The following is a 20,362-nucleotide window of genomic DNA, read 5'->3' as shown; positions in this document are numbered from 1 at the left end:
TGCATATCAGCGTTATGCATGATGTGTTGAGAGACTCGACCAGCGGTCAACAGTGAGAACAAAGGTTGACATTTTGTGCATGGCAGCCAATTGATTAATTTCTGATAATGAGGGACCGCGTTCGCTTTCCCGTGATTTCTGTGGTAGCAAAGAAAGAGCTTGTAGATTTAAGCCGACCATATTCATTTAGTTTCTTGTTCTGAATGATTTTCATTCTGATTCGTTGTTCTTTTGCGTGCTGCTCCGAACGATAGGACGGATTCGTGGTTTTATTGCGTTGGAAACAAAGTGGCTGTCCAGAGCTATTTCATTTTCATTCATTTAGCAGACGCTCTTATCCAGAGCGACTTACAGAAGTGCTTCCATAGTAAACATTTCATTTCTCAAGTTTTAGTAAACAACAATCAAAGAACACAAATTTCCTGAAACCTGTTAAAACCAAAGTGTTTTTGGATAGGCAGCGTTTACATAAAAAGCTTGTTGATACAAACGTTAAAGAGACCGGTGTTTTAGATCAGCTTTAGCACTGGGCACATAATTAGCCGTTTGCACTATTTCTTAGGCTAATTTGACCGTTTCATGATTGAGCTATGCAAAACCTGTAAAAAGCATGTTTGTCAGGTAGATTTTTACTGTGTTTTTTTTTTTCTTTTCTCTTTTTGTAAATGAATTTGAAATGATCATTTTTGCTTCGGTTTTGGTTGAACCAAGTTCTTCCTTTTTTTTTTTTTTATTTCTGGCAAATGTCGGCGTGGTGGTTTTGATGTTGCAGAATAGCGGCGTTTGTGTTCGGTGAGGTTTGTGCTGGTGTGATGAGTAGACGAGTGGAGCTCACCGTGAGTTTGAACGGTGTGTGATTCGCTGTCTCTGGTCGGCGGTGCCTCTAGAACTCATACTTACCTGGCAGGGGCGAGACCATGATCAAGAAGGTGGTTCACCCAGGGCGAGGCTCAGCCATTGCACTCCGGTTGTGCTGACCGCTGCGAATTCCCCAAATGTGGGAATCTCGACTGCATAATTTCTGATAGTGGGGGACTGCGTTCGCGCTCTCTCCTGAATTCTGTGGTAGTAAAGAAAGAGTTTATGACTGCAGAATGATTGTTTGCAATTGGTTAGTTATTTTTTTAGTGAAGTGCGTCAAATGCTTTCCAAAGAAAATCGTGTGTCTCTATTTACGTTTTTATTTTTTGCACATATTTGAACAAAGCATAAAAGAATAAACAGACTACTAGAAATGCTCCAAAAGTACTTGGAATGATTTTCTCCATGAATTTCCATTCGAATTGAAGACTTTTTTTGCCTTTTCCTGTAGAATTGCATTTTTGGAAATCACTTTGCATATCAGCGTTATGCATGGTGTGTTGAGAAACTGGACCAGCAGTCAACAGTGAAAACAAAGGTTGACATATTGTGCATGGCAGCCAATTGATTAATTTCTGACAATGAGGGACCGCATTCGCTTTCCCGTGATTTCTTTGGTAGCAAAGAAAGAGTTTATGACTGCAAGATGATTGGTTGCCGTTGGTTTGTTATTTTTTAGTGAAGTGTATCAAATGCCTTCCAAAGAAAATCATGTGTCTCTATTAACGTTTTTATTTTTTGCACATATTTGAACAAAGCATAAAAGAATAAACAGACTACTAGAAATGCTCCAAAAGTACTTGGAATGATTTTTTACGTTAATTGTCGTTCAAATTTAGGATCTTTTTTGCATTCTCCTGTAGAATTGCCATTTTGTGCACATCAGCGTTATGCATGGTGTGGTGAGAGACTCGACCAGCGGTCAACAGTGAGAACAAATGTTGACATATTGTGCATGGCAGCCAATTGATTAATTTCTGATAATGAGGGACCGCGTTCGCTTTCCCGTGACTTCTGTGGTAGCAAAGAAAGAGCCTGTAGATTTAAGCCGACCATTTTCATTTAGTTTCTTGTTCTTTGCATTGGAAAAAAAAAGTGGTTTTCCAGTTCAATTTCATTGTCATTCATTTAGCAGACGCTCTTATCCAGAGCGACTTACAGAAGTGCTTCCATAGTAAACATTTCATTTCTCAAGTTTTAGTAAACAACAGTCAAAGTACACAAATCTGCTGAAACCTGTTAAAAGCAAAGTGTTCTTGGATAGGCAGCGTTTACATAAAAAGCTTGATACAAACGTTAATGAGACCGGTGTTTTAGATCAGCTTTAGCACTGGGCACATAATTAGCCGTTTGCACTATTTCTTAGGCTAATTTGACCGTTTCATGATTGAGCTATGCAAAACCTGTAAAAAGCATGCTTGTCAGGTTGATTTTTACAGTGTTTTTTTTTTCTTTTTTCTTATTTGTCAATGAATTTGAAAGGATCATTTTTTGTTCTGCTTTGGTTGAACCAAGTTTTTTTTCTTTTTTCTTTTTTTTATTTTCGGTCAAATATCGGCGTGGTCGTTTTGATGTTGCAGAATAGCGGCGTTTGTGTTCGGTGAGGTTTGTGCTGGTGTGATGAGTAGACGAGTGGAGCTCACCGTGAGTTTGAACGGTGTGTGATTCGCTGTCTCTGTTCGGTGGTGCCTCTGGAACTCATACTTACCTGGCAGGAGCGAGACCATGATCAAGAAGGTGGTTCACCCAGGGTGAGGCTCAGCTATTGCACTCCGGTTGTGCTGACCGCTGCGAATTCCCCAAATGTGGGAATCTCGACTGCATAATTTCTGATAGTGGGGGACTGCGTTCGCGCTCTCTCCTGATTTCTGTGGTAGCAAAGAAAGAGTTTTAGACTGAAGGATAATTGTTTGCTATTGGTTTGTTATTTTTTAGTGAAGTGCATCAAATATTTTACAAAGAAAATCATGTGTCTCCATTTACGTTTTTATTTTTTGTCCAACTTGAACAAAGCATAAAAGAATAAACAGACTACTAGAAATGCTCCAAAAGTACTTGGAATGATTTTTTTACACGAATTTTCCTTCAAATTGAAGACCTTTTTTGCCTTTTCCTGTAGAATTGTCATTTTGGAAATCACTTTGCACATCAGCGTTATGCATGGTGTGTTAAGAGACTCGACCAGCAGTCAACAGTGAGAACAAATGTTGACACGTTGTGCGTTGCAGCCAGTTGATTAATTTCTGATAATGAGGGACCGCGTTCGCTTTCCCGTGATTTCTGTGGTAGCAAAGAAAAAGTTTATGACTGCAAGATGGTTGTTTGCTATTGGTTTGTTATTTTTTAGTGAAGTGCATCAAATACTTTCCAAAGAAAATCATGTGTCTCCATTTACGTTTTTATTTTTTGCACATATTTGAACAAAGCATAAAAGAATAAACAGACTACTAGAAATGCTCCAAAAGTACTTGGAATTATTTTTTACGTTAATTTTCGTTCAAATTTAAGACCTTTTTTACTTTCTCCTGTAGAATTGCCATTTTGGAAATCACTTTGCACATCAGCCTCATGCATGGTGTGTTAAGAGACTCCACCAGCGGTCAACAGTGAGAACAAAGGTTTACATGTTGTGCATGGCAGCCAATTGATTAATTAGTGTGATTGCCTAAAGGCAAGCACACTATTTAGTGTGATTGCCTAAAGGCAAGCACACTATTGATATTGTTATTTTCGTTTTCAACATATTATCACCATTCCCCCCGTTTTTCTCCGCGTTTCTTCGTCCGCAGTTTTCAAGATATCGACCCCGTTCCAGCGCCAAATCGTCCGGCCCATACGGGAATAGAGCGCTTGTATACAGCTTTTGGATTGAACCAACACTGTGCCCACAGTGCCCGTTTTAAGGTGCCCGTTTTGCCCCATTGACTCCCATTCATTTTGAAAAAAATTTCGAGCTATCAACGCCGTTCCAACTCTTGATCGACCGGGTCATTAATTAGCGCCCAAATCCAAAAAAACATTCGGATACGCCCATCCGTGTGGCATTTATGCCCGTTTTTGCCCGAATTTTTGGACAAAAATATTGACACCTTTGGCTTTCCACACAACGTCAACGTGATGACGTAGGCGACATGTTCAGGCCGTTCTGCGAGCAGAAAATGGCCGCCGTCAAAAAATCTGACTTATTTTGGTCTGTAACTAAAGTATTAGTGATTTTTAAGGTGAAAATGCTGCACAGAATGAAATTATAAGCCAGTTAGACTTTGCAGTGAGCATCATATCGTTCGCGTTACAACAGAAAAAAAGATATTTATATCCATTAGCTTTAAGGCTAACTAATGCATTAAAATCAATGGGAATGGCTAATATGCTAAAGTAGGGACCGAAGTGTGAGTGCACTGTGCCTGAAAGCTGTAAATGAGACACAGCCGATCATAGATTGCGCAATACCATGGCCCCTACAGTGATAATCACATGTAAATGAATGAGTACTGATTTGTAAGCAGTAGAAACGTGCAGAAATGCATTTTTTTACAGGTTTGGCTTTTCAAACACACCCAGAGTGAACTTGTGCTCACACCACAGCTTGTACAAAGATACAGTGGCCTGTCTGGGAGAAAGTATTCACTCCCCACACACTGCATCACTTCTAAACGCATGCGCACCCCCGACCTGCCACGCCCGTCCACCTGCCGCACCGCGATTGACGCCGTTCCGACTCTGACCCGTCTGGCCCGTCGATGCTGCTCCCGGCTTAGAAACGGCGTCGGGATACCTGAGCACGCCCGCCGACCGCCACACGGCAATCACACTCGCATTTTCTCCAGAAATGCACTCTCTAGTTTCTGGTAATGAGGGACCGCGGTCGCTTTCCCGTGATTTCTGTGGTAGCAAAGAAAGAGCTTATAGATTTAAGCCGACCATATTCATTTAGTTTCTTGTTCTGAATGATTTTCATTCTGATTCGTTGTTCTTTTGCGTGCAGCTCCGAACGATAAGACGGATTCGTGGTTTTATTGCGTTGGAAAAAAAGTGGCTGTCCAGAGCTATTTCATCTTCATTCATTTAGCAGATGCTCTTATCCAGAGCGACTTACAGAAGTGCTTCCATAGTAAACATTTCATTTCTCAAGTTTTAGTAAACAACAGTCAAAGAACACAAATCTGCTGAAACCTGTTAAAACCAAAGTGTTTTTGGATAGGCAGCGTTTACATAAAAGCTTGTTGATACAAACGTTAATGAGACCGGTGTTTTAGATCAGCTTTAGCACTGGGCACATAATTAGCCGTTTGCACTATTTCTTAGGTTAATTTGACCGTTTCGTGATTGAGCAATGCAAAACCTGTAAAAAGCATGTTTGTCAGGTAAATTTTTACAGTGTTTTTTTGTTTGTTTTTTTTGTAAATGAATTTGAAATGATCATTTTTTTGTTCTGCTTTGGTTGAACCAAGTTTTTTTTTTTTTTTTTTTTTTTCTTTTCGGTCAAATGTCGGCGTGGTCGTTTTGATGTTGCAGAATAGCGGCGTTTGTGTTCGGTGAGGTTTGTGCTGTTGTGATGAGTAGACGAGTGGAGTCACCGTGAGTTTGAACGGTGTGTGATTCGGTGTCTCTGTTCGGCGGTGCCTCTGGACCCCATACTTACCTGGCAGGAGCGAGACCATGATCAAGAAGGTGGTTCACCCAGGGCGAGGCTCAGCCATTGCACTCCGGTTGTGCTGACCGCTACGAATTCCCCAAATGTGGGAATCTCGACTGCATAATTTCTGATAGTGGGGGACTGCGTTCTGCTCTCTCCTGATTTCTGTGGTAGCAAAGAAAGAGTTTTTGACTGCAGGATGATTGTTTGCTATTGGTTTGTTATTTTTAGTGAAGTGCGTCAAATGCTTTCCAGAGAAATTCATGCGTCTCTATTTACGTTATTATTTTTTGCACATATTTGAACAAAGCATAAAAGAATAAACAGACTAGGCCTACTTTTATTTCATTTAATTATTTATACTCATTTCCTTAATAAGTTTGAGTCGCTTTCACGTGATAATGTTGATATAATAAGAATGATGTAAATATATTTATGTAGTGTAGTACTTTTTTTTTTTAAGTACTATAAGGTGAGTTTATTCAAAACTATTATCTTCTTCTTCTTTCGGCTTTTCCCTTTTCAGGGGTTGCCACAGCGAGTCATCCTCCTCCATCTCACTCTGTCCACTGCGTCCTCTGTCCTCACCCCAACTACTTCCATGTCCTCTCTAACTGCATCCATATACCTCCTCTTTGGTCTTCCTCTTTGTCTTTTTCCTGGCAGCTGCATATCTAACATCCTTCTACCAATATACCCACTGTCCCTCCTCTGGACATTTCCAAACCATCTCAGTCTGGCCTCTCTAACTTTATCTCCTAGTTGTTTAACCTGTGCTGTACCTCTGATTATCTCATTCCTAACCTTATCCATCCTTGTCACTCCCAAGGAGAACCTCAACATCTTCATTTCTGCCACTTCCAGTTCTTTCTCCTGTCTTTTTGTCAATGCCACTGTCTCCAAACCATACAACATAGCTGGTCTCACCACTGTCTTGTAAACTTTTCCTTTCACCTTTGCTGTCACCCTTTTGTCACAAATCACTCCTGAAACTTTTCTCCATCCACTCCATCCTGCCTGAACTCTCTTCTTGACCTCTTTACCACACTCCCCATTTTCCTGGACAGTCGACCCTAAGTACTTGAAGTCATTCACCTTTGTGACTTCTGCTCCTTGTAGCCTCACTGTTCCACCTGTCTCTCTCCCATTCACACACATGTACTCTGTCTTGCTACGGCTGACTTTCATTCCTCTTCTTTCAAGTGCATATCTCCACCTCTCCAAGTTATCTTCCACCTGTTCCCTGTTCTCACCACAGATCACAATATCATCTGCAAACATCATAGTCCATGGGGATTCCTGCCTGACCCCATCTGTTAGTCGGTCCATCACCAAAGCAAACAAGAAGGGGCTCAGAGCCGATCCTTGATGTAGTCCCACCTCCACCTTGAAGCTATCTGTGACTCCTACAGCACATCTCACCACTGTCCTGCTGTCCTCATACATGTCCTGTACCAGTCTGACATACTTCTCTACTACTCCAGATTTCCTCATACAACACCACAGCTCCTCCCTTGGCACTCTGTCATACGCTTTTTCTAAATCGACAGACACAATGAAGTTCTTTCTGACCCTCTCTGTACTTCTCCATCAGCATCCTCAAAACAAAGATGGCATCTGTGGTACTCTTTCTTGGCATGAAACCATACTGCTGCTCACAAATAGTTACCTCTTGTCTAAGTCTAGCTTCCACAACTCTCTCCCAGATGTTCATTGTGTGGCTCATCAACTTAATTCCCCTGTAGTTGTTACAACTCTGTACATCACCCTTGTTCTTAAAAATGGGCACCAGCACACTTCTCCTCCATTCCTCTGGCATTTTCTCACTCTCAACAATGCCATTGAATAATTGAGTCAAAAACCTCACTGTTATCTCACCTAGACATTTCCATACTTCCACTGGTATGTTATCAGGTCCAACTGCCTTCCCTTTCTTCATCCTCTTCAAAGCTTTCCGAACTTCATTCTCATTGATCTTTCCTACTTCCTGATCCACCGTTCCTATGACCTCTACTCTTCTTTCCCTTTCATTCTCTTCATTCATTAGCTCCTCAAAGTACTCCTTCCATCTTCCCATCACACTCTCCTCACTTGTTAGAACATTACCATTCCTATCTTTGACAAGTCTAACCTGCTGCACATCCTTTCCAGCCTGATTCCTCTGTCTGGCCAATCTATACAAGTCCTTCTCGCCTTCTTTAGTGTCCAACCTCTCATACAACTCCTCATATGCCTTCTGCTTTGCCTTTGCTACCTTTCTTTTTGCCTTACGTTTCATCTCCTTATATTCTTGTCTACTTTTGTCAGTCCTGTCAATGTCCCATTTCTTCTTGGCTAACCTCTTCCTTTGAATAGCTTCCTGCACTTCACTATTCCACCACCAGGTTTCCTTATCATCTTTTCTCTGTCCAGATGCCACACCAAGTACCTTCCTACCTGTCTCTCTAATCACTGTTGCTGTAATAGCCCAGTCATCTGGAAGCTGTTTCTTACCACCCAGAGCCTTTAACAGCTCCTCTCTGAACTCTTCACCACATTCCTCCTTCCTCAGCTTCCACCATTTGGTCTTCTTCTCTGATTTGACACTTTTTCTCTTTTTCACCACAACAGTCATTCTACACACCACCATCCGATGCTGTCTGGCCACGCTCTCCCCTGCCACTACCTTACAGTCCCCAATCTCTGTCAGGTTTCCTCTTCTACACAGAATGTAGTCTACTTGTGAACTCCTTCCTACACTCTTATAGGTCACCCTATGTTCCTCCCGTTTTTGGAAATAAGTGTCGACTACAGCCATTTCCATCCTCTTGGCAAAATCCACCACCATCTGTCCTTCCTGGTTCCTTTCCTTGACACCAAACCTACCCATCACTTCCTCATCTCCTCTGTTTCCTTCACCAACATGTCCATTTAGGTCTGCTCCTATCACCACTCTCTCCTCCCTGGGAATACTCTCTATCACTTCATCTAGATCCTTCCAGAACTTCTCTTTTTCCTCTTTCTCACAATCAACCTGCGGAGCATAACCACTGACAACATTCAACATCAGACCTTCTACCTCTACCTTCAGACCCATCACCCTATCTGACACTCTTTTCACCTCTACTACGTTCTTTGCTAACTCCTCTTTCAAGACCACCCCTACTCCATTTCTCTTTCTATCCACACCATGGTAAAACAGTTTAAACCCTGCTCCAATGCTGTAAGCCTTGCTGCCCTTCCACTTGGTCTCTTGAACACATAAAACATCTACCTTCCTTCTCTGCATCATGTCAGCCAGCTCTCTACCTTTGCCTGTCATTGTCCCCACATTTAGAGTTGCCAACCTCAGTCCTACACTCTTGACTTTCCTCCTCTCTTTCTGTCTCCTGACACGTTTCCCTCCTCGTGGTCTTCGACTAACAGTAGCACAATTTCCACCGGCACCCTGTTTGTCAACAGCACCAGTGGCGGTCGTTGTTAACCCGGGCCTCGACCGATCCGGTATGGTATCTCTTAGATGAACTCGCATGTTAGTTTTGGCAAGTGTTTTACGTCGGATGCCCTTCCTGACACAACCCTCACCATTTACCCGGGCTTGGGACCGGCACAAAAGATACACTGGCATGTGTTCCCTAGTGGCTGGTTTATGCATAGGTTGTACAAATATGAAAAAAAAAAAATTACATATTGTTTCTTTGTAAGTTATTATAAAACTCATATTGTGATTTTTATAATGAATTGATCACTTTTTAGCATTTTATTAGAGCAGAGAAGTTTTAAAGTCTGGGTTGGGGACAAGGCCCAAGTAGCAAAATATTGATGTTTAAATCATCATAAAAAATGAAAATCCTAATTATTTTGGTATGTAATTTTTTTAGTGATGCAATGAATGATCTTTTTAATACCTAAAATATTTCTTTTGTAATAAAGTATTTTTAACACAAATTTATAACTTAGGGAAGTAAAAGTTCCCCCCAATTGAAGAATCACCCATACATAAAAAGCTTGTTGATACAAACGTTAAATAGACGCTAATATCTGATAATGAGGGACCGCATTCGCTTTCCCTTGATTTCTGTGGTGGCAAAGCAAGAGCTTGTAAACTTGAGCCAGATCGTATTCATTTTGTTTCTTGTTCTGTATGATTTTCATTCTGATTCGTCATTTTTGATGTGCACCTCGGATCAGTAGAACGGATTTGTGGCGTTTTTGCGTTGGTAAAAAAGTGGTGGTCCAGAGCTATTTTTGGATAGGCAGCGTTTACATAAAAAGCTTGTTGATACAAACGTTAAAGAGACCGGTGTTTTACATCAGCTTCAGCACTGGGCACATAATTGAACTATTTCTTAGGCTAATTTGTCCGTTTCATGATTGAGCTATGTCAAACCTGTAAAGGGCATGCTTGTCAGGGTCATTGGCAAGTTTTCGAGCATGACACTCATCATTTATGACCACTGACTTCAGACATCAGCAGTAATTGGACATATTCTGTAATGTCGTGAATCGTACAGGTCACTGTGTTACTGTGCCTAATCTAAGTCTTTGAGGGACCAGTTTAGTTACTGAGCCTAATCTAAGTCTTTGAGGGACCAGTTTAGTTACTGAGCCTAATCTAAGCCTTTGAGGGACCAGTTTAGTTACTGAGCCTAATCTAAGTCTTTGAGGGACCAGTTTAGTTACTGAGCCTAATCTAGGCCTTTGAGGGACCAGTTTAGTTACTGAGCCTAATCTAAGCCTTTGAGGGACCAGTTTAGTTACTGAGCCTAATCTAAGTCTTTGAGGGACCAGTTTAGTTACTGAGCCTAATCTAGGCCTTTGAGGGACCAGTTTAGTTACTGAGCCTAATCTAAGTCTTTGATGTACCAGTTTAGTTACTGAGCCTAATCTAAGCCTTTGAGGGACCAGTTTAGTTACTGAGCCTAATCTAAGCCTTTGAGGGACCAGTTTAGTTACTGAGCCTAATCTAAGTCTTTGAGGGACCAGTTTAGTTACTGAGCCTAATCTAAGTCTTTGAGGGACCAGTTTAGTTACTGAGCCTAATCTAAGCCTTTGAGGGACCAGTTTAGTTACTGAGCCTAATCTAAGTCTTTGAGGGACCAGTTTACTTACTGAGCCTAATCTAAGCCTTTGAGGGACCAGTTTAGTTACTGAGCCTAATCTAAGCCTTTGAGGGACCAGTTTAGTTACTGAGCCTAATCTAAGTCTTTGAGGGACCAGTTTAGTTACTGAGCCTAATCTAAGCCTTTGAGGGACCAGTTTAGTTACTGAGCCTAATCTAAGTCTTTGAGGGACCAGTTTAGTTACTGAGCCTAATCTAAGTCTTTGAGGGACCAGTTTAGTTACTGAGCCTAATCTAAGTCTTTGAGGGACCAGTTTAGTTACTGAGCCTAATCTAAGCCTTTGAGGGACCAGATTAGTTACTGAGCCTAATCTAAGTCTTTGAAGGACCAGTTTAGTTACTGAGCCTAATCTAAGCCTTTGAGGGACCAGTTTAGTTACTGAGCCTAATCTAAGCCTTTGAGGGACCACTTTACTGAGCCTAATCTAAGCCTTTGAGGGACCAGTTTAGTTACTGAGCCTAATCTAGGCCTTTGAGGGACCAGTTTAGTTACTGAGCCTAATCTAGGCCTTTGAGGGACCAGTTAATAATGGATAATGAACATACACTTACAGTCAGAAGGGTGTGAGTTTGATTCTCATCCAGTTTTTGATGCTTACATTTAGATTCTGCTTTTCAATATTGTGCCAAAACTACAACTACAAAAACTGCCAGATTCAGTCTAGACAAGTTGTTGTCAGCCTCGTTAGCGCAGTAGGTAGCGCGTCAGTCTCATAATCTGAAGGTCGTGAGTTCGATCCTCACACGGGGCAAGGCAGTTGAGGGACCAGTTTAGTTGCAACCCATTTAGCAGACTAGTTTCATGTCATTTAATGACTTTCATCAGCACTGTATATAGAACAGGTAGTGACCATACATCTACAGTCAGAAGGGTGTGAGTTTTATTCTCATCTCGTTCTTGATGCTTACATTTAGATTCTGCTTTTCAGTATTGTGCCTAAACTTCAGCCAATGAAACGGTCGGATTCCGACGTCTCCACATGTTTTTGTCTACTCATGTTGCTGTCAGGTTTGTTAGCGCAGTAGGTAGCGCGTCAGTCTCATAAAACGAAAATTGTGAGTTCGATCTTCACACGGGGCAAGGCCTTTGAGGGACCAGTTTAGTTACTGTGCCTAATCTAAGCCCAGTTCGCAGACTGGTTTCATGTCATTTTGTGACTTTCATCAGCACTGTAAATAGAACAGGTAGTGAACATACACTTACAGTCAGAAGAGTGTGAGTTTGTTTCTCATCCAGTTCTTGATGCTTACATTTAGATTCTGCTTTTCAATAGTGTGCCTAAACTTCAGCCAATGAAACGGTCAGATTCAGTCTCCACATGCCTTTGTCAGCCTCTTTAGCGCAGTAGGTAGCGTGTCAGTCTCCTAAACTGAAGGTCATGAATTCGATCCTCACACGGGGCAAGGCCTTTGAGGGACCAGTTTAGTTACAGACTGGTTTTATGTCATTTAGTGACTTTCATCAGCACTGTAAATAGAACAGGTGGTGAAAATACAGTCAGAAGGGTGTGAGTTTTATTCCTTTTAGAAAATAAGGAATATTTCAGGGATATATTTTAGGGAAAATAAGGAATATCCCAATAGAAAGCGTGCAGCACAGCATTTTTATTTCTTTCTGGATCAATAAAGTATCTATCTATCTATGGAGGACGAAAAATGACATAAGTATAAATAAATAAATGCACAAATAAATAATGCAAGAAATAAATAAAAAACTAATATATACATTTTCATCATGAAAAAGGACATATTTAAATAAATGGCTTGAATCTATTTCTATATTTCCATACATCAGATTTTATTTGGGCTGTTTCTGTATTTCTACATTTATTTATTTATTTCTACATTTATTTATTTCTGTATTTATACATTTCTGCATTTATTTATTTCTGTATTTCTGTGTCTGTATGTTAATAAGGTAGGCGGGTCCTATCCTCACTCTACAGCAGGATTGGTTAGCGAGTTGCAATCGTGTCGACTCTGCTACTACTCCTGCCTTGGCCCTACAGCGGCTGCGTTCCAGGCAACAAGCAACAAGTTGTCGATGTTCATTCATTTTAAGCAGTCCTGTGTTACTGATGGCCGCCCGCCAACTTCACATTCTCTCAGAGACAGAGGAAGTGAACATTGGATGTCCATCCCACATTTTGCCTCTCGCTTACGGCCACACCACCCTGAGAACGCCCGATCTCGTCCGATCTCGGAAGCTAAGCAGGGTCGGGCCTGGTTAGTACTTGGGTGGGAGACCGCCTGGGAATACCAGGTGCTGGAAGCTTTTCCTCACACATCTTTACTTCAACCTCCTGCCTAAGGAGCCGAAACTTTTCCTTTTTTCTTCATCATCAAAGCAATACATGAAGAAAAAGGCCAGCTGACACTTTCATTCTGAGTAGAGTAAAACACTTATCCATCCTGGCTGTACAAAAGGAAATTATTTTGTCAATATAACTTTAAAAAGCTTAACGAATAACTTTATTTTCCTGCTTTAAAAATGTAAACTTTTCCCTGAATTGCATTTATTAATAACTGTACTGAAAAACCAAATTAGGATCTTTAGCATTTTAGTGACTTTAAAAATGAAGTTCAAAATTATGTCCAGACATCATCCCCATCTAGTGGTGCTAGAAATAAGTTACATCTTGTAGACGTGGTATAGACTTGTGACATTATTGTTATTATTTATTTATTATTATTTATTTATTTTTGTTATTTATTTATTTATTTATTATTACTGTATTTTAAATTATTTGTTGTTGTGTCTGTTTACATAAAAGTCTCAAGTGGAGGACCAAAGCAATTCATTCATTTATAGACGGTGGTGTTTATGCTTTTATATTTTAACCTGTAAACAGTTTTCAAAAAAGAAATGATTTAAATATCAACAAACACGACAACAAATAATTAAAAACATAACAATAATAAAAAATAAGCGAACAATACACTGCTCACAAAAATGAGGGGATATTTCAAAATGAATATGATGCAATTAAAAAAAAGAAACATTCGATTTTTTTTAAAAACACGAACATCAAAAAAGCAATCACACACCGTTCACACTCACGGTGACTCCACTCCTCTACTCATCACACCAGCACAAACCTCACCGAACACAAACTACACAAAAAAACCGCTATTCTGCAACATCAAAACCACCACGCCGACATTTGCCTGAAAAAAAAAAACATCTGATTCAACCAAAACAGAGGAAAAAAATGATCATTTCAAATTGATCTACAAAGAAGAAAAAGAACCACTGTAAAAATCCACCTGATAAGCATGTTCTTTACAGGTTTAGCATAGCTCAATCATGAAACGATCAAATTAGCCTAAGAAATTGCCCAGTAGCTAATTATGTGCCCAGTGCTGAAGCTGATCTAAAACACCGGTCTGATCTAAAACACCGGTCTGATCTAAAACACCGTTCTCTTTAACGTTTGTATCAACAAGCTTTTTATGTAAACGCTGCCTATCCAGAAATAGCTCTGGACGACCACTTTTTTACCCCACGCAAAAAAACCACGAATCCGTCCTATCGTTCGGAGCTGCACGCAAAAGAACAACGAATCAGAATGAAAATCATTCAGAACAAGAAACTAAATGAATATTTTCGGCTTAAATCTACAAGCTCTTTCTTTGCTACCACAGAAATCAGGGGAAAGCGAACGCAGTCCCTCATTATCAGAAATTAATCAACTGGCTGTCATGCACAACATGTCAACTTTTGTTCTCACTGTTGACCGCTGGTCGAGTCTCTCACCACACCATGCATAACACTGATGTGAAAAGTGATGACCAAAATGGCAATTCTACAGGAGAAGGCAAAAAAGGTCTTAAATTTGAATGGAAATTAATGTAAAAAATCATTCCAAGTATTTTGGAGCATTTGTAGTCTGTTTATTCTTTTATGCTTTGTTCAAATTGTGCAAAAAAAAAAAAAAAACGTAAATAGAGACACATGATTTTCTTTAGAAAACATTGATACACTTCACTAAAAAACAACAAACCTAATGCATTCATTCTGCAGTCATAAACTCAGTTGGATCAGAGATCAGTTGGACAAATTCGTGGTGTTATTTCGTGGGGACAAAAGTGGTCGTCCAGAGCTATTTTTGGATAGGCAGCGTTTACGGGTGATTCTTCAATTGTGGGCTCTTTTGACCGTCTTAACTTTTGAAAAATAAAATTAGGAATAATTTAGTTTTAATTATGTCAAGATAATGCTAGAGAGCAAAGATGATGGCTACAAATGAGTTTATATAGAATTTTAATATTTCATATTTATTTGCGAAGTGGCATAGCAAAATGTCATTATGTATTGGTAATGACAATTTTTACTTTTTTAAAGAAAAAAACTAGATAGGCCATGGATTTGCTAAAGCTAGTCAACAGCTAGTACAATATGCACTTTAAATACAAATAAATAATGTGTAAATTTCTTTTTTTTTTTTTTTTGGTAAAGAACTGCCATACTGATGTAAATGGTAATGACGCTGAATAAATATACTCTATGATCAGGAGGAATAAATTACTCACATTTCCAGACATTAAAATGTTAATCTTCTCTCATGGCTGGCATGTGCTTCCTTGCAAGTCTTTGTTTCCATGGTTACAACATAAACAAGTGTTACCTTCAAATGATTCCCTACAGAAACCGTACACTGTTGCGGTAATGACGATAACGCTGGGGACAGTAATATATTGCTCAAAAATATGCATAGGTTGTACAAATATGAAAAAGAAAAATTACATATTGTTTCTTTGTAAGTTATTATAAAACTCATATTGTGATTTTTATAATGAATTGATCACTTTTTAGCATTTTATTAGAGCAGGGAAGTTTTAATGTCTGGGTTGGGAACAAAAATATTGATGTTTAAATCATCGTCAAAATGAAAATCATAATTATTTTGGTATGTAATTTTTTTAGTGATGCAATGAATGATCTTTTTAATACCTAAAATATTTGTTTTGTAATAAAGTATTTTTAACACAAATTTTAACTTAGGGAAGTAAAAGTTCCCCCAATTGAAGAATCACCCTTACATGAAAAGCTTGTTGATCAGTGGCGGCTGGTGCTAAAAAATTTGAGGGGGGCGCAAACAAAACAACAAATTAAAAACAAAACAATAAAAAAACAAGCCTTTAAAAGTAGCACTATCTGAACATGAATTTTGCCCTCCTTTCCTTCTGTCTTGCAAATTTCTCAATGACATTATGGTTAAAGTCTCTTCTCCATTGACAACATGGCCAATGCATTCAGCCTGTCCTGGGTCATAGAGTTTCTCAAAAAAGTTTTAATTCTTTTCAAGGTTGAGAAGCACCTTTCAGCTTCTGCGGTGGTCATGGGTGTGGTGATGAGGATCTTCAGGAGAGTGACAGTCTCTGAAAATACTTCAAGATTATTTTCCATAAACAGCTGGAATAGGCCCACAGCACCACAACAGGCTTTGAACTCTTCCTTGCTGTAGATAAGACTAAGCTCTGTCTTCAGCTTACCTTGATTGAGCACTGGATAGGCTTTTAAGGTGTTGCTCAGTGCATCTTCAGGAAATGCTGTCTTGTATTGTTCAAACCTGTCCCCTGCAAGAGTGTGGCACTAACAAGGTGGTTTGTGAAGGAAAAGTGCTCACTGGTGTGTCCCAGTATGATATCACAGACCTAGAGAAGGATAAACATGGAAATTATGAAGTGATCATAATTTATTTATTTCACACATTGTGACTTCCACAACTCACCTCTGCAGCAATCCTTTCATGGTCTTTTACACTGAGTGTCCGACGCTTCTTTACTGGCTGACCGCTACCTTCACTGCTTTGTGCAACCATGGAATGGAGAGAATTTCTGCAAAGGAAAAAAATTACAATAACAATAATAATAACAATAATACTAATAAACAAAGGAGGAAAATGCACAACTATTACCTGATCTTTTGAATGTCCTGCTGGAACTGCTGAATGCTCTCCTTGATATAAACTGAATCTATGACTTTCTTCTGGAGTTTGGAATAGAGGAGGTCCACATGAGGCATGACATGGTGGAAAAGCTGCAGAAAGAACTTAAAATCCTGATCCTCCAGTAGCATGGCAAATGCACCTGCCTCTCTGACAGTAATGGGGTCAAAGTCACCAGAGTCTCGTATGCTTTCAAAACAGTGAATGAGGTCCTCTCTGTGTTCAAACACAGTATTGATGGTACGGCTGTGAAAGTTCCATCTGATATTGCTGGATGCTGGTAGTCTGTGTGCCACAACTTTATCAAGAATACTTGTGTGCTTGGGTGATCTGGAAAAAAAGCTGGCAAATCCACCAAGGTTAGAAAAAAAAATTCTTACTTTGGTTATGTGAGAAGTGGCCTGCTGCATTATCAGATTGAGCTGATGTGAGTAGCAGTGGATGTAGTGTGCATTTGGGTACATGTCTTGTATCTTCTTCTGAACACCTGCAGTGGCACCCCTCATCACGCTGGCTCCATCATATGCCTGGCAGATTTTTTAGCATCAATATAGCGTAGTACAAGAACAAGCTGGCACTGCGTGGCAATATCCATTGTCTTATCTGCCTGGATTGAAAGAAAATCGCTGCCCTGGGCTTCTTTGATTATATGTTCCTTCAGAACAGACAACATACAGTCCAGTAGCTCATTCTGCACAGTTTTTGAAGTTCCCTTAAACACAGTGGCATTCTCAATGTGCTCTTTCAGCACTCCATCAAGAGAAGCAACAAAATCCACCAACCATCGAAAAATTATTCCGGGATTGTCTGAGCTCTTACTTTCATCATGGCCACGCAAGGCCAGCTCAAAGGCTCCACAAAATTTCACACAGTCTATTATTCTAGACAGGATGTGCCGATTTTTTGTCACCTCTTCATTGTGCCTTCTAACAGCAATCCTGTAACCTTCATCTAGCTGTTGAGCAATGCTAAGTTTCCCCAAAAAACTTAGCTTCATAGCATTGTCTAGATGGCTGCGGCTGTTTTCGTGCCGTTTGCATTTTTCTGAAAGATGTTTTAAATCTCGTACCCCAGTCGTTATCCACAACGCCTCCGTGCCAGGACTTTGAAATAGCAAACAGGGAAAGCAGTAAAAGGCATTACTTACGTCGCATCCAGCTAGCCAACTCCGTTTGTCATAACAAGAGCTGGAAAAGGCTTGGGTGTAGGCTCGTCCTCGATCACTTGCCTGTTGCTGAATTTGTAAATTGGGACGATCCGGTCCAAGCTCCTTTATCCTTTTTTTTTGTTCCAGTGAATGCTTTGTGAAAGCGTTTTTTTTGTAAAGACAATACTGAATTTTCTTTCATTATGGAAGAAATGCTGCTCCAATCTGCAACTAATTGTTTAACGTGAACCAATCTGATAAACGATTGATCAGTTAATGAGTCGACTCGGGGATTGTCCAATCACACGGCGTTTAAAAAAAATAAGCCAATAGTGACACACTTCTAATAAGAGTGGGTGTATCCGGGACGCAGCTCTCTGCGCCCCTGTGGAAAATGTAAAACAACCAATTAAAGAGCAGCCTCAGACCACGTGTTTGCCAAAAGTTTGTGTACGCACACAGACACTCATTATACCGGTGCCCCGCGCATGGGAAGTGTGCACAATGTAAACAATTAAAAATATTTATTTATTTAAAAAATGCTATCATGACCATTAGATAAACAGTTAATTAGACAATTAGACAAACCGACTAATTAATTTCATAACTATTTTGCAGAATGTAATTTACTTATTTTAACATCTTAATAATTTTAAGGGGGGCGGCGCCCCTGCGCCCCGTATTGACCAGCCGCCACTGCTAGGGTTATTAACAAACTATTTAACTGTAATGCGTTACATTACTTCATTACAGAAAAAAGTAATCACGTTACTGTAATGCATTACTTTGAACCACGTTACCCCCAACACTGAAGATGACTATGAACTAGTCATAGTTAAACTGTAAACTTTAAAAGGACTAAAATTCTCAAAACTGAATTTCACAGTTCAACAATATCATGTTTACATTTGAACTGTAAACTTCACAGTCAATATCATTTAACAGTGGAAAAGGTGACCATAAACTTGACACTAACATGAAAGTTCACAGTTGTATTCATGGTTCAACTGTAAAACTTTACAATACATTTTCTTGTGAGTAGTTACTGTTAAGAGCTCCTCCTGAGCTGCTGTTCTCTGTGGCCTCTCCTCTGGTGGTTTTGGCGACATCTAGCGGTGGCTGAAGGTACTTCTCCTCCCATTCCAGCCAATAGATCTCTACCCTGCCTAATTTGACTCACCTGGCCCTAATTACCTGAGGGTCTCACCACCCATCCGGAGCCTTACCATGGTGAGTTGGATAAATGCCGGGGTTTCCAGAACCAGTGCGGCCTGGTCTTTAGCCAGCGACCCACCACCTTCTCCAACGACGCTAGCAAGATAGCCTATTTGATTGGACTCCTCAGGGGAAGAGCCCTAACTTGGGCCGAGGCCGCCCAGTCATCTGTGGGTCCACATGTGGGTTCTTATGAAGACTTCCTCTGTCGGTTTCAAGCGGTGTTCGATCACCCGAATCATGCCGGAGATACGGCCAGTCGTCTTTTGGGGCTACACCAGGGCTCCCGGTCTGTTGCTGATTATGCCGTTGGGTTCTGGACGCTTGCGGCTGATGCCGGCTGGAATGACGCCGCCCTCCGGGGAGCTTTCCGCCGTGGCCTAGAAGAGCGTCTTAAAGATGAGTTGGCAGCCCGGGATGAGCCTTCTAGTCTTCAGGGTCTCATTGACCTGGCTATTCGTCTGGACGGCCGGCTCCGGGAGCGCCGCCGGGAGCGGTCGTCACGTCCTGCTCTGACCCCGAGGCCAGTTCTTCCTAGATCCTCCCTTCATGAAACGCCTGTTCCGTTTCCAGCCTCCCCCACCGCTGAGGGTGCCGAACCCATGCAGCTTGGACGAGCCCGGCTCGCCCCAGAGGAACGTCTGAGAAGATTGCGTTCGGGCGAATGCCTCTATTGTGGCCAAACCGGGCACCTTCTCGCTTCGTGCCCCATACGCCCAAAAGGGGCAGCTCGCCAGTAGGAGTGGGGATTCTGACGAGCTCAAGAACCACAACCCCACCTCTTCGTCCTCGCCTCCAGGTCCCTGCTACCCTATGCTTCCCCGGGAATCCAGTGTCCCTCCTTGCACTCGTCGACTCCGGATCGGAGGACAATCTTATCAATGAAAGTCTTGCCACCCAAAAAGGGTGTGTCTTGGAGGTTCTCGACACCCCTGTAACCGCTTTTGCTCTGGATGGGCGCATGCTCGCTCGCATTACTCACCGTACGGCCCCGGTAACCCTAGTCCTTTCGGGCAATCATCGCGAGTCCATCCGTTTCTCGGTAGTCAAGACTCCCAAGTCCCCTCTGGTTTTGGGATTCCCATGGCTCTCAACACATAATCCTCAACTTGATTGGCAGCAGGGTAAGATCACTGCTTGGAGCGATCTCTGCCACTCCCGGTGTTTACAGTCAGCAGTCCATCCTTCTAGCCCTCGTACTGACCCCCCTCCTTTCATCGATGATGTTGACCTCTCCCAGGTCCCCTCCAAGTATCATGATCTTCGGGAAGTATTTAGTAAGGACCGAGCTCGATCTCTTCCTCCCCACCGGCCCTACGACTGCGCTATCGATCTCCTCCCCGGAGCCGCACTTCCCACCAGCCGTCTTTACCACCTGTCTCGTCCAGAGCGTGAAGCCATGGAGAATTACATCTCTGAGTGTCTCGAAACTGGTCTCATCCGTCCTTCCT

The 20,362-nt window shown here is 41.2% G+C and overlaps 6 non-coding genes across 6 annotated transcripts; all 6 read left to right on the top strand.

Annotated features, from left to right (window-relative positions):
* Nucleotides 1-892: 892 nt before the first annotated feature.
* On the top strand, nucleotides 893-1,056 carry LOC134329682 (U1 spliceosomal RNA). Its single transcript, XR_010014906.1, has one exon. It is a non-coding gene; the product is annotated as a U1 spliceosomal RNA (small nuclear RNA).
* Nucleotides 1,057-2,561: 1,505 nt separating this feature from the next.
* Nucleotides 2,562-2,725, top strand: LOC134329688 (U1 spliceosomal RNA). Its single transcript, XR_010014912.1, has one exon. It is a non-coding gene; the product is annotated as a U1 spliceosomal RNA (small nuclear RNA).
* Nucleotides 2,726-5,495: 2,770 nt separating this feature from the next.
* On the top strand, nucleotides 5,496-5,658 carry LOC134329696 (U1 spliceosomal RNA). The gene has a single exon (XR_010014920.1). It is a non-coding gene; the product is annotated as a U1 spliceosomal RNA (small nuclear RNA).
* Nucleotides 5,659-11,277: 5,619 nt separating this feature from the next.
* On the top strand, nucleotides 11,278-11,350 carry trnam-cau (transfer RNA methionine (anticodon CAU)). Its single transcript has one exon. It is a non-coding gene; the product is annotated as a tRNA-Met (tRNA).
* Nucleotides 11,351-11,929: 579 nt separating this feature from the next.
* On the top strand, nucleotides 11,930-12,002 carry trnar-ccu (transfer RNA arginine (anticodon CCU)). Its single transcript has one exon. It is a non-coding gene; the product is annotated as a tRNA-Arg (tRNA).
* Nucleotides 12,003-12,754: 752 nt separating this feature from the next.
* On the top strand, nucleotides 12,755-12,873 carry LOC134329701 (5S ribosomal RNA). The gene has a single exon (XR_010014925.1). It is a non-coding gene; the product is annotated as a 5S ribosomal RNA (ribosomal RNA).
* The last annotated feature ends 7,489 nt before the right edge of the window (nucleotides 12,874-20,362 follow it).

Source organism: Trichomycterus rosablanca, chromosome 15 (assembly GCF_030014385.1).
Source record: "Trichomycterus rosablanca isolate fTriRos1 chromosome 15, fTriRos1.hap1, whole genome shotgun sequence".
Taxonomy (NCBI): domain Eukaryota; kingdom Metazoa; phylum Chordata; class Actinopteri; order Siluriformes; family Trichomycteridae; genus Trichomycterus; species Trichomycterus rosablanca.
Note: the sequence above shows the minus strand (reverse complement) of the source record. Positions and strands in the feature narration are given on the sequence as shown.